The sequence below is a fragment of the Pezoporus occidentalis genome, unplaced genomic scaffold (genome assembly GCF_034315485.1).
Source record: "Pezoporus occidentalis ecotype Australia unplaced genomic scaffold, CSIRO_AGI_Poc_V1 ctg10, whole genome shotgun sequence".
Classification (NCBI taxonomy): Eukaryota; Metazoa; Chordata; class Aves; order Psittaciformes; family Psittacidae; genus Pezoporus; species Pezoporus occidentalis.
The window spans coordinates 6,737,274-6,749,565 of record NW_026912779.1 but is presented as its reverse complement, the minus strand read 5'-3'; the positions used below and the strand labels follow the sequence as shown (position 1 = coordinate 6,749,565).

The window sequence follows — 12,292 nt, the reverse complement described above, 5'->3', positions numbered from 1 at the left end:
AGCTTTAGGTAAGATTACACTAATTCTCAGATATATTTCCCTTTACCTGAGCTTGCTCTTGCACACACCATGCTCAATCTTTAAAAGTGCTTAGCCATCTAAAGTCACAGGGAGAGTGGTGAGCTCACAGTTTCTTCACCACCCAAAATTCACCTCGTTTTGTGTCGGAATTAGCTAGCTACCAAAAAACCCAACCACTCCAGTACTTAAAATCCAGGTCTCAAAACCAACCATGTCATTTTTTTCCCTCCCTCCTAATATAGTAGAGACTATATTAGAACATACGCGTTTGAATGCTAGATTTATTTGGTTCTGTAGGTTAAACAGCCCTCAGGCAAGGACATTATGTGCATACCCTGCTTCAAAAAGGAGACTGGTCTAACTGACCTCCAAGGTCCTTCCCATCGTGAACCATTTTACAGCCCTATACAAATGAAGACCCAGATCTTTATCCAGAGACTTGGACTACTTGTGACTGTAGAACTGGAACCCATAGAAATGTAATTTGAACTTTGCTTTTGTTTTATTATCAGTAGTTCTTAAGTTATTGTCTTGATGTCACAGGTTGTTCCCCTTGTACTCACCACACCTTTGAACCTCTTGTTGTCAAAAGTTTCTAGTTTAGGATAGCTCACCACCCCTCACAAATGAGTCATGTATAAGGAAAGCTCAAATATGAAGATTCTTGTAGTCTAGTCCTGTTTGAGTGGATCTGCTGTTTGAAGAGCGCTTTTCAAGGTCTCTTTAGCATTCTGCTTGGTGCTGGACCATTGCAATGGCAGACCAGAAAGTCTGTGGAGGAGAGAATGTTGTGGACTGTGATACCAAAGGGTAAGAAACTGGAATTGCTCACAAAACAAGTCACTGAGGGACTAAAAGAATGGGTAGGGAACATCTGGCTGACAGGAAATCCTATATAAACTGACCTGTGCTGTATCTGGGCTACACATACAACAACAAACACAAATAGGGTAAAACTCTAATACATACACATGGTACAGTACTGGTGCTCAGATGATAACTTACAGTTTACTTGTGTCTTAGTCACAAGTGTGAGCCATGTAAAAGATCAATCTGCTGTATTTTAGGCCTTCCAAAACAGTACTTGACAATACTCATTTTTAGTCACTTCTCTATTATTAAGATGTGGATGCAGACAATAAAAATGCCTCCATCTCCAGGATACTGCATCAAATGTCTTAGCTGAGGGCAGGCAAGCAGTTTGATCTCTAGGATTGGCTGGAAAAGAGGGAGGACGATAGGGAACTTCAAGTCTGTCACACATCCTTAATGTAGATGAGGAAATCATCTGTGTCACATAAGGGACAGCAACATGCTTCTCTTCACTCCTCTTGGAATCAAGAACAGGAAGGAGGAGCCGAAGCAGGAGTTCCTCCTGGGCAGGATGATTATACATTAACTTACTGGCTTGCAGCCTGGGCACAAGGTAGATCTGCTCAATATTGTTTTCTGAAGAATTTATACCGTCTATTCAGATGGGCAGCTCTTTCAAGAGTCATCCCAAAAGGATTGTGCTATTCCAAGAAAATGGGAACATATAAAGACAATGAGCAATGACTGTCAGTTGACTCAACTCAACTGGGCCACAGCTACTATGGTAGAGAGTGAAGCCTTCAACATTACCTATATGAAGCACATCTCTTATGTACTTTGACAAGAGTGGTTGTTGGGATATTTCACACGAGTCACTGCTGTGCTAACATTGACTCTAAACTTTTGGGTGGACTAAGACTCCAATAACTTTATGGCATCAGCTCCTGCTGAAAATATTTTGTCCACTTAATCTTCAGCTGCTGATGTCCTTCACTACAGCTGTTAATACATAACAGGGAGCACAATATGACCAGAATGGCCTCGTCCCTGTGCTGAGCGGTTTACAAACAGCAATTTTGGAGCAATTCAGAATTTCTGGGGGTTTTCCAGCTGCTTTTAGATCACTGCTTCAACTAAGCCTCACCATGGCCTAACCAGCCTCTTTTCCCAGACAGGAACTGGAGCACATGGCTTGTGGTTGTGGGAAATTAATAAGGGGGTGAAAAAGGAAAAACAAACAGAAAGGACTTTTCCCATGTGTTTTACAATGCTGCAAATCTGTCCTCCATCCAGTTCATCTGCAGTGTACCGTTCTCTTGCCAGGCATTCCTGTGCTCACTTGCTATATAACGTAACACTATTCATCCTCCCACCACGAATTTTACTTCTAAAGAGTTCTCTGAGTTTCAAAGGGCTAGATATTGATGATGTAAACTGGTGACACTCCATTGTAGATTTTTAAATCAGATCCAGACTTCCTTCTAAAATATGTATTTAAACGTATGAGGAATTCCCCACTTGTAACATACATAGCCTTAAGCCGTAATTATTGTCTCTATTTGCATAAGAACTTTTACACAGCTATGTAATAAAACTGCTCAGGAAAGCAGTATCTTGACAGACTGAGTTTCACTTTACATATCACAAATTAGACCCAAAATTCATGCCTTGGGAAAGGATAATAGAGCATTATAAATTTTTAAAGTGCAGCACTTTTCAAAGGTGAAAGATTGCCACTAAAATATAGGATTTCCTGAAACAAGTTTTACAAGAAAAGAATCCTGTGATGTATTTTTAAACTACATCCTCATCACTATCATTCATTTGTCAGTACAAGTAGCATTTTACGTGGTGTGCCTGTTTCTTCATAATTACCAGTGGAATATCCCTGGAAACCACTTCTCATTCATTTCCCCTGGCCTGAGGAGTGTGAGCAGAACTGACACTGTGAAACATGCTGTGAAGAAGCACAGAGACTCTTCCTTCTTTGGCAAAGCTTGGGTCAGTCTGTGGTTCGCGTAGTCCGAGAAACCATTTAAGCATTGTTCAAAATTACAGTGATCAAGGGCTGCATTTCAGCAGAGGAAACCCAGAAGGCTGTGTAACTCGTTTTCCCACAGTCCATGAATCCAAAGCTTAAATCTTAGTGTATTCTCACCTTCTGCTTTTATGCAGCTGATCAGCATTTGTAACCAGTCTGTTGAATATCAAAGGATAGGCAACCTCTTCCCCTCAGTGTGATTTTAAGTAGGTGAAACAAACTACCAACTGCCTAAAGTTCACCAGAATACATTGGGGAAGTTATTTAACTTGTAAATAAAGGGCCTTGCCATGGCGCTTTACAATCACTCTGGCTTTGCTAACCCCTTGGATGCCCAGGCCTGCATGTTCTCAGAGATCTCCTGTAGGCAAAGTATGAGATCAGGCCCTGGGACTCAATCCAAAAGTCCACTGAAACCCATGGAAATAATCCCACTCATTCACTGCAGTTAGCATGGGAAACCAAGTCTCTCCAAATGCACCTGAAGTATATCCGCAGTCAAGTACTTAATCTCCATGTATACAGCTTAAAACCATAGGTGTCCTGTTAGTCATATTCTGTGCATTTACCATAACATCACAAGATCCACTCTTCATCCAAGATGTGACTTCAGCAGATGATAATTGTTGGCAGTAAAAACATGTATTATGGCCATGCCCAAAATTCATGTTTGCTATGCCAAGCATTACATATAATTAATTTGTATGTGATGTGTAATTTGTCCCATAGACTTTATCATGCCTTCTTCTCAACTGTTCTTCAGTGCTAGCCACTAACCGTGACTAAAAACAGTATCTGTTGACAGGTTTATAATGCACAAACACTGGTCCAAACCTAGAACAGGCATTTATAATAAACACTGTACTCAGGCTTTGCCAATTCTATAAAAATGGTGCTTAATAAACCACAATGTATAACGCGAAGGGAACTAATGAAATAACTTGCTACTGATAAGATGTAATTGCTGCATGCCTTCAAATGTGCTCCACCAGCTTCTCACATACCACCTCTTCCTTCTGCTGATCAGCAAGCTGTTCTGTGCAGCCATTTAACAGAGTCACTTATGAGACCAAAGGCAATCCATGCACATCAATATACACTTAGCCACCAAAGACAGAAATAAAACGACACAACAATGGCCATCCTCTCCTGTAAATACACTGCTTGACTTCATGAAACATATGTGTGATTAGCTCGCCCAACTAGATGTGGAAAAACAGGTAAAAATGGTACTAAAACAGGCAAAAAATGGGGAAGCCTCCCTTAAGAAAAGATCATTTTTCCCCTCTCAGCATTGGATTTTATTCTGCAATTCACACATGCATTTTTAGTCTCTTTTTTAGCTTTATACTTTTCTCTGTAGTAAGAAATAAAAGGCTGAACAAAAGGACATCCATGCAGTAAGTGTTGTGGTTTAAATTCAGTCAGCCATGCAGTCTCTCTCTCATTCCCCTCCTTCCTCCCCCACCCCGCCCCCGGAGGGATGGGGAGGAGAATTGAAATGATGTAACTCCCACGGGTTGCGATAAGAACAGCCCAGTAACTAAGGTATAACACAAATCACTACTGCTACCACCAATAATAATAATGATAAGGGAAATAACCAGGGAAGAGAATACAACTGCTCATCACCCACCGACCGATACCCAGCCCAACCGGGCAGTGATCTAGCTCTTCTGGGTAACTGTCCCCAGTTTATATACTGGGCATGACGTGCTGTGGTATGGAATACCTCTTTGGCTAGTTTGGGTCAGGTGTCCTGTCTGCTTCCTCCCAGCTTCCCCTCCTCCCTGGCAGAGCATGAGACACAGAAAGTCCTTGGTCAGACTAAACGTTACTGAGCAACAACTAAAAGCATCGGTGCTATCAGCGCTGTTCCCAGGCTGAAAGTCAAAACCACAGCACTGCACCAGCTACTAAAAAGGAGAAAAATGACTGCTACTGCTGAACCCAGGACAGTCAGTTAAAAAGGGATGTGAGAAAGTTATCCTAAATTTCAAATCAAGATACTTTTAAACCCCTCTTTGAGATGCTGTTCCTGACTTTCTTCTTTTGTCCCTCCCAAATTTTAACTAAAGGCTGCAATAAAGAGAAGGTATGCTAAGGGATTATGAGATATGAGTCTTTCATATAGGCACAAAATAAAGTACTAACAGGTACATGGATACCTTCGGTTGCCTCATGAAGGAGCTGGTGAAATTGCTATGGGCTCCAAATTCAGTGATTTATGGTAATGGGAAACTATATAGTATGCTCTTGAAATGCAGTTTGAAATGATTGATAAAGCTTTAGTCTGACTGAACACATACAGTAGATAGATTAAGTGTCTGGCTTATCTGTCTGGTCCTGGGTGTTCATCAGTCAACCTAACTAACAAGCTAAAACTCAGGATTGTGGTCAGCAAGTTCATATTCATCTAAAAATATGGGGTCTGCAGTGAGCTCTTTCACACAAAGAGAGCACATTGAATTCGTTTAATGCTTGCTTACCCCTACTAATGCTCTCCAGCTAGGAAAGGAAAGAACCGCGGACTTGAGAAGCAAGCTCACCCCTTGCATTTACTTCCCCCTTCATTACTTTTTAACATCACTTTAAGTAACAACTGCTGAAACCCATTAACAAAATCATTTTACGGTGCCAGAAATCTCAATAGCTCATAAAATTGCATTATGAAGCATGTTAAATTTTGCTCAAGTCAAATGCAATTTAATAGCTTTTAATCAAAACACTGGCGTTTTCTGTGGGGCTAGTTGCCTTCCAGCTCGGTACACAAACCAGCTTCAAAGTAAACACCCAGCTCATAAAGGTGAAGTGAGGTAAGAAATGTGTGGTGTAGAAGGTCTAGGTACAAACTCCCAGCTGGTGTAAAGCAGTAGAATGCCACAGCTCTCAGGAAACCCCAGCTGCCATAGCTACGAAGGTGAAAGGAGTACATGTAGAATCGATGGCTTTACTATTAAGTCTGATTTTTCTAATGTAAAGGCTGTACCATCAATATTTTCATAGGTAAAACGAGTGATTTCAGCTGGATTCCAAGCTAAAGAAAATGTAAAGTATCTGCTATGGACCATAGGAAGCATTCAGGAGAAGAGGAGCCCATTCTGGAAAATCATCTTCTCCCCCTCTCCCAGTCACCACTTTGGGGGAGGGAATTAAAAACTATAAAGTACAACAAATAAAAAGGATCAATGAACTCCAACCCCCTTTGCTGTTAATCCGTGCTGAGCTTCAAACAAGCCTGTGGAAGGACAAGACCTGAGAAGGTATTTGCAATACAAGAGGCAATGGACACAAAAGTATATGCTGCTAATTAAAAACGTAAAATTATATCACAATGACTTTAAATGAGAATGATCTCAGTCTAATCACATAATACTTTCTTTTGTGCTCTGGGTCACGCCGTCACTCAGACGCAGCATTCAGGAAGCACATTTCATTAGACTAAATAAAGCTTCAATCATGTGTAAAATTTCCAACTTGAATAGGCAGCCATCATATCATTCATCAGTCTAGATGTATTTAATGGGTGTAATTTCTTCCTCATATTTCTGTGTTGATTGTTTCGTTTCCATTATAGAAATCTTTCAAGATTGCCCTTTTTGCTATTCTTCTGGGCAGGATAAATAATGCTTTTTAATATATAACCCAAACACATTCCTTCTTGTGTGTCAAAAAAACCTGGGTGTCTGAGATAAACTTAAACCAAAACACAGAGAGAAACACCACCAAAACAACACACACAACCCCCCTTCCAGGAATCAGATGATACTACCCATACTTGCATGTCTTACAATAAATAATTATGCTTAATCAAAACCAAATTGAGCAGTCTTGTTTAAACACAACAGCCCCCTGGGGATTCTGACACTGTTTCTACAGTTCACTGCAGAGGGATTATTTCTAACATATGACTTGAAAGCAGGAGACAACACATACAAGCCCATCTCCATCCCTCGCTTCCTTCTTCTCCCTTCTCCACCCAGCTATCAGGTGGTAAGCAGTACAATAAAACCTTGCACCTTTAAAATTTCAGATGAATGGGATGAATTAATAACTTGGGAAAGATCCACAAACTCATGAGCAGGAAACCGTAGCACGGAGTGTAGCCTTCCAGCACTAAATCTTAGCCTTCTAGCCTGATTTTGAAAAGAAAATACTGTCTTCTAGATACTTATCTTACAATTTGGTTGCACAGTTACCTTGCTTATCAGAGGAAAAATTAGCACAACTTAAATATAGTTCTGGGCTAAGTACCTGTTCAAAGTTTCCACATTGATAATACAACTTAACAGTTTTCCATCTAGCATCCTTCCCCCCATCATGCTTTTCCTATTTATTCCTTTGTCTGCCTCCATGGAGGACAGAAATGCAAAACATCACATTGGGACTGGACTAGACAGGCTAAGCCTTCCCTCCTTTGACAAGCCTAAACCTTTCTCAGCTCTGCTCCCTCTATCTTCCCTCCTCTTCATATGCATTTCATCCATCTGTTGCTTTCTCTTATGACATTGGTCCCAGATCTGTAATGAGATCTGTTCCGGTGCATGAGGCTCAGCAGGATCACACAACTTCTATTTCAGAAACCCATAAGTCTAACTGGGTCCAGCACCTTGAAGACTCATTCTTACTTACACAGCCACATTAGTGGAGGAAAATACAAAGAACCTTACATTTACCTTTTCAGATGTGTGAAAATGCATGTTTCAGAATCCCAGATTAAGCAGACTGGATGGGACAGGGGATTTATCCATCAGGCTATTGCAGCTGCAACCATAGTTGTCTCCAAGCCTGTGATCTGAAGCCCATGGATTGGAGTCCTGTTAAAAATCAAGTAGTAAAAATACTGACTTAGTAACATCTCTTTTCGGTCACAACTTCTAGCAGAGACCAGTTATTTCGGATGTCATGATTCTTTTTGAGGTTGGGAAACCATGGAAGGAGAGTAACTGGCAGCAGCATTGAAGACACAGCCTGGAGAGGCCTTGATTCTGTCCTCATGGTGGAGAGAGCTGATAGATTTAAGTTGTGAAAGGAAAAACCATGCAACTAAGGCAGCTATTTGGTTGCAACAGAAACCAGAAGAAATTCCACCAATGACACTTACAACTCGAATGAGAAGAAAAAGTCAGATGTGAAACTCTAAGGACCACCTTTCTGGGCACAACAAGTAGGTACAGTTCAGATAACTTCTGTGATACCACAGCTACTCATCCTTTTGATACATGACCTAATGTTCATTCTAGCCAGGTGTAAGATTCTGGTGGCTTCAGCGGATGCTCAATTGGAGAATATTGATCAATACCCAGAAGTAGAAAGAATCCTTCTCCATAGATTGGAACCACTATTCCAGCCACATAGAGGCTGGGACCACTTTTCAGCTCTGCCAAAAGCTTCCTATGTGACCTCCTGCCAACTGTTAACTTTGTCTGGCCAAGAAGCTCACGAAGATTTTAAACACCTAATGGAGTTTATAGGCCGGTGCCTCTGTGCCATAATTCCCACAACACAATGAAATTATACTTAGGAATCCTTTTAGTGTGAGCGTTTTTAAATGGTCATAATAACCGCTTTTCCCCTCTTTTGGGGTAAAGTGACCGCAGGCATAAACTTTCCTCCTCTGTAAGAAGTGACATCAATTTGGACAAGATTGATTTTAAATTAATCCATTTCATACTGTACTCCTCTGATAAGAGCTCTTCATCAAAGAGATATCTAACTTTCATAGAAGAGAAGCTTATGCTGTTGTGGATGAAGAAAAACAGATAAAGACCTGCCTGTAAAGGGAAGTCTGCATCTTCTATCTCCATTATAGGGTAACTTACAGAATTGCATGCATGAGTGGAGCATTTAAAATACAGATCAGCTGCAACCTGGCAGATACAGAGAGTTTCTTGCACTAGGTATCCAAGCTTCTTTAACCTCGGCATCTTCAGATTTCAAATGATGACACAAATCATGAAGCATGTACTTTTTTCCCCTGTGCTTCCATTGTCTTCAGTGTCCATAAGGCATCTGAAAATTCTCACCCAGAGTCCCACTTTGTAATTAAGCCATGCAGAGGATTTAGGAGTCAAGGACTGGAGCACGATCTCGGCATTACATGGGCATTCCAGAAGGGAATATTCAGGGCTAGAGAATTTCCCTCTCAAGAGTTGCTCAGAAAGAGCAGCTTTCCTCCTTAACTCAGCATGTATTCATAGTTTTATTCCTCTGAACATTTTTTGTTAGACAGCATCTACAGGCCCCAATCATAGCTGAGGTCTTGCTGCCTTTAGGCAAGCAGAGCTATTTAGGCATCGAATTAGCTTCCCAGCTTGGACATATCAGGTAGATATTAATGTCTTTTCAGGACAATCTTTGCAGGTCATAGCCACTTTTCCCAAAGGCTTACATGAGCGTTGCCATTCACTTCAGTGGGCACAACATCAAATCCAGCATTACCATGGATGCGTTTCCCAAAATGTTCTAACCCGATAAAAATACTTCTGCTCTCTAAGGAGAGTCAGGAATGAGAATGTTAGCAGAGGAGTTCATAAACACAGTCCCAACGTGAAAGAGCTCTGCTTCAGCCTCAAGCTCTCAGCTCATCTGTTTCTCTCATTACGCCCAGTAGATACAAAACAGTTTTACTTGTCATGAGCAAAAAAGGGTTAATGCAAGCTGGAAGTTATTTACAGTTAATAGCAGTGGAAAGATTGCAGAGCAGCTTGGTCCAGTATCTAATAACAAAAATAGTTTCTTGTAAAGAGTCTTGAGGGCAGAGACTCTGCAAGTTCTTCACGTTTTTTCTGTTGTTTCTTCAAGAAATAGCACAAAATCCCAGCATTTGGGGATAAAGTTTTCCATAGCTTTCTGGTGACCTTGACAATAAGGAAATCAATGACTGGTAATTATAAAGAGGGAGAGGGGGAAAGTTGGCCCAACCTGTCACCAGTTCATCAACTGTGCTTTTTTGATTAGCATATTTAGGGAGAAAAGAATTTGGCCTATTTTAAGTGTGCGAGGACACTGGAGAGAGCACTGATATACAGTCAGAGTAACTCATTTGCTTTTAAATCCTGATGGTCACCTCTGAAAACAAAGGTCAGGAAATGATACAGAGCTATCCCTAAGCTAAGTCCTCAGCTCTAATATAGAAAAATACAACTAAATTTTACAAATCACTTAAAATTCAACTCAGTCAACGGCTCTAAGAATAGTTTCATTGAGCCATTGATGCTATTTGTCAGCATCTGAGAAACTCTTGCAGAGTCAGAAGAAGAAAGCAGCTTCAGCTTCATGTATTCAAAACAACACTGAGAATCCGCTGACCCTGCTTAAGAACATTTCTGCAGTGCCTAAAGCTTCAGTGGCCACATTAGTATAAAAGAATCTGAGCCTATGCTCAGCAGAATCCATTCAGAGTGTGCTATTAATCTCGATGCATTTTAGACGCTGTATTAAATCAAAACTTTGAAGGCATTTATGTTATCTATTTCCTATTGAAATCAAAGGTTTGGGCTTTTGTCCTTTACAGCAAGTAATGGTTAGGTCAGAGAAACGTAAGAGGAATAAAAAGCCTAACTCAAAAGGCCTAGTTTCTAGAAGTACTGCTCTCTAGCAGCCAACTGCACCACTGTTTGGGATCCCTGATCTTTATTTCTGTCAGGTTAAAACATTCAGTACTTGACTCACAGTGCAGCAAATTAAGCACAGGGCATTCATCCTTTACCTCTGGTGCTGCAGTGTTCTTCCTCCCAGAAACAGCTCTTTGACCTGGCAGATGCAGTGCTACCACCAAGTACATAATACGTAATTAAGAACTCAAAGCATTTCTCCGGTTGAAATCTCTGCCTCCCAGTGTACATTTGCAGGGTCCCTTTCTTTGCTCTGAGACCTCTGGGTACAGCAATAATGATGATGAGGCAGCAAATCACTGACAAAATACAGCTCAGCTCCAAATCGCAGCGTAGTTTTCATACGTGTACGAACTTCATCCTGCTCTTACAGTTTCCCAACATAGAGACAAGATGTCTGCAAGCAGTTATACCCAATGGTTTTCAGAAATGGTACAGAACTGCCACATTTTGACATTTCCAAAACATCCGACGGCATAATTAAACAAATGGTAGGTTTCTCTGCCTCCCTTTGCCCTCTCTTCTCTTGCTTGTTTTTATTCCTCTTGTTATCAAATAGTTAGGAGGAAGTTCATTTATGACAAAGATCTAGGATAGGCCTTTCTCCGAAAAATTCCCACTGGTCTGCCTTCAAGGCTAATAAAAATGCTTTATTGTTTCTTCTGTTGATCCTCCCTCACTGGTCAGCAACCCCCTAGGGCACAGTTAGTGCAGCAAATTGAGCTTTGAGTGCCTGCTGTCTCATGCACAGCTCTTGTTAGGAGTAAGTTTCCTGTTACAAAGGAACAGTCCTGCCGAATAGCTGTGCAATTTATTTACTTATTTGATTCCTCACCTATTCTCGTCCACGTTTGGAGGAGAGCTCACAATGACAAACCCTGGTTTTCCACAATGCAATTTTTACCAAGTGTCCAAAAGAATTCCACCATATATTGGAAAAGTAGAGCTGCTTCCCACTGCTGGTTCCTACCTCTGCCTGTACGCAGAGCATCACCTCTCAAATTTCTTCATATGGTTCAGATAGAGATTTAAATTTAACTATAATCTACATACTTTATATGGAATTATTAGCCAAGAAAATGCTAAAAATGCAGCAAATGGAAATTGAAACCCCAAAAATAAATTATTGAAAGTATTTTTGCTTTTATCACTTTCTGCTATTTTACAAGCAGCAGAAAAATGTGGTTTTAACTGTCCGAAAGTGCAAAATTAAGATTGAGGGCTCAGGCAGATACTGAGGCACAAGCAGACAGCGCGCTGTTACACCCTTATAAAGCAGGTGTTTCCTCATATGAGATACTCAACATCACAAAGGACCACTTCTCTGCCTCCTGCAATGAGCAGTCTTATGCCACAGGTAGCCTTTCAAGTTTCCCTTTGACTTCAGGTGGTGCAGTGAAACACTGATGTGCTTTTGACACAAGTTCCCCAAGTTCAATAGGAATGGTCCCACTGACTTCAGAGGGGTTTGGAACTCCCTCAGTGTAAATAAGGATGGCAGAATAAAACACAAAAGAACTATTTAAAGCCAAGAAAAAAATCCATTATGGCTCAATACATCCGAAAAAAAAGAAAATAAGATCAAACCCATCCTTCTGGAACAGGATAGAATCTATTTTTGCTCTTACCTGTACCTGTACCTAGTATCTTTTTCATACGTCTTTAGCTTCTATACATACATGGGAACAAGCAGTAATAACAATCTTACTTCTTTCAAGACTTTGAACAAAATCCTGGTCTTACTGAAGGCAACAGAAGCTTTTTATTGATTTCTATGAAACCAGAACTTCAACCCCTGAGA

General features: G+C 40.7%; 1 long non-coding RNA gene across 2 annotated transcripts in view; it reads right to left on the bottom strand.

Annotated features, from left to right (window-relative positions):
• Positions 1-548: 548 nt before the first annotated feature.
• The window catches only part of LOC134159680 (uncharacterized), a 139,822-nt gene continuing 128,078 nt past the window's right edge, over positions 549-12,292 (bottom strand). Inside the window, exons 3-4 of one of the 2 annotated variants that reach the window (XR_009963255.1) lie at positions 7,552-7,692; positions 549-792 (exon numbers count right to left, since the gene is read on the bottom strand). This is a non-coding gene — a long non-coding RNA (uncharacterized LOC134159680). Of the gene's footprint in view, positions 793-5,027; positions 5,788-7,551; positions 7,693-12,292 lie in introns of those variants that run through there. The other variant, XR_009963253.1, reaches the window with a different exon arrangement.